The sequence below is a fragment of the Penaeus chinensis genome, chromosome 18 (genome assembly GCF_019202785.1).
Source record: "Penaeus chinensis breed Huanghai No. 1 chromosome 18, ASM1920278v2, whole genome shotgun sequence".
Taxonomy (NCBI): Eukaryota; Metazoa; Arthropoda; class Malacostraca; order Decapoda; family Penaeidae; genus Penaeus; species Penaeus chinensis.
Window position 1 is genome coordinate 26,255,113 of NC_061836.1, and position 2,500 is coordinate 26,257,612.

Sequence of the window (2,500 nt, forward strand, 5' to 3'; positions counted from 1 at the left end):
TTTTTTTTTTGAAATTTTCACCCCCTGTCTCCTCTGGAAAAATATAATTAAGCATTTATTTGATCATGCTTAATAGATTACTCTGACAACTGATCGTTTCATAACTGTATATTCCGTTTACTAACAAAATACCTGACATATTATTTCCAATGTGAAGTGCATACGAAAATTTAAATGCATACGAATTAAAAAAAACGAATATATGCACACGCAAAGACTCCCTCAGCAACTTATTTTGTTTAAGTTTTGAAATATAATTAACAGGTGAAGAATGAAATAAATTCAAAGGTGTGAATACGATTTCAAGTCACCTGGACGAGCAATCTAATTAAACAATTAAGCTAAATATAATCACTTCACTAATTGAGAGAAGGGGAAATGAATTTATGTTACAAGGGACTGTGAGAAGGAGAAGATTTTGTTGTTGTTATTGTTAGCATTATTATCAATCTCGTGATTATCAGTAGTAATAGTAGTAGTAGGAGTAGTAGCAGTAGTAGTAGTAGTAGTAGTTGCAGTGTTGTTGTTGCCATTTCTGTTATCATTATCCTTATTATTAGGATGCTCTATAATTATCATTAGCATTACTATCTTCTTCATTGTTAGTATTATCGTAGTTATCATTATGATCATCAAAATCATTATCATCACTATTCTCATCCTCGTCATTTTCACTGTCAACAAAATCATTATAAAACTATCACTATCATTAATATAGTTTTTTATTATCCTCTTCACTATTACAGCATATTCGTTATCGTTAACATTATCTTAGTATTACCATTTGATGATTAATACTGATTTCATGATTTATTCTCATTTATCTTTACCTGGAGAACCACTGTAAATGATAAATAGCTGATAATAAGAAATTTATATATTTTACAAGCATGCACGGAGTCAGAATACCTTTAAAATTGACGAGTTTTCATTACAATATCTAGGTTACAAAGGTATAGTGTGTAGAATCACATTATGCCTACTCTAAAATATATATCGAGATTATAACAAGGTCAGGAACGTAATATTTCACAAGACAACAATGTATTTTACATGATGTCAAGAGGATGCCAAACATTGTCTTACCTAACCATACTGAATAATAAAAAGAATATAAATGAATAGACTGATAGACAATTGAATAGAGAGATTGATATATGATTTAATTAATAAATTGATAGAAAATTCAGTTAATAAACTGATAGATAATTGAATAAATAGCCTGATACATAATTGAATAAATAGACTGATGCATAATTGAATAAAGAAATTGATAAATAAGTAAATAACAAATATAAATGAAGATTCTCAGAACCCTCAAGAATTTTCCCACAATTCTCTCTAACTCGGCCCCAACCTTACTCCCCGCTCTCACATACACACACGGGTGGAAATTTATAATACCAAGGAAAAGACAAGGGGGGAAAAAAATCCCTCTCATACACACGCTATTAATCCAAGTTACACTACGGGTGGCAGAGTGGCAATCACCCTATTCTATCTCCGGTGGCGCGTCTCAATTCGTTCCAAACACGATTTCCGGGATCGAGCAAAACATGTGGGCTTTGGAATGGCTGTGCACGATAGACCTTCGCCTTTGCCACTTTGCAGGTGAATAGCTCCAGAGTGACATTTTTCGACATGCGGAAATATGGCTAAGTCATTTTTTATTATGAAAGTAGGTATTACATGGTCGGCGTTGATCATAACTGTTGTAGCAATGGTGTGAAAAGATTTCGTCGTATGTATGATTATAGCGAAATTATCAACAGTAATAGTGATTATACAGTAATTATTCTCGTTACACTTATTATCAAAATCGTTATATTTGTAAATATTGTAATTCTTCATTCATTATCTTTTTATTATTCCTAAATTCATTAGTAGGATTACCATCATCGTTTAGCGTATCCATATCAAGACGCTTATATTCAGTCTCAAAACAGTTTTATTAATATCAATATTTATTTCATTAGCATCATTATCTTTGTTATCATTGATATCTTTCTAAGTACTTTTGCCGCTTTAATGTTATCGTTAATAAAACGATCGCTTTCATCACTGTTGCAGAGAATAACGATTTGTCTTTTAACATGTATACTATATAATTATAGCATGACCAAAATACGTAGATAATATTTCCAACCGATCCTATTTCCTCCTGAGTACTCATAGTAACACGGCGCACAGGCGATTTGATAACCCTGCAATTAATCATCTTTCTTTTAAACGTTAGATTTTGTTATTCTACCAAATACAAATGAAAGTTAGATACGCAATCCTTGCATAGGAAAGATTTTTTTTTTTTTCAGTTAACAATTTGATGACACGGATAGAATTATCCTGCATCAAGCGTCTTTTATTCGCTGGAGACTAAAATCATTCGCAGCATCTAGTTCACGCTGCGATAAAGTTATCATGTTCAACTTTAACCCTCGCATCTAGCGTTTCAATGGTGAAGAGAAGACTAGTCCAGATGCCGACTGCTGTGCGTGAGGGT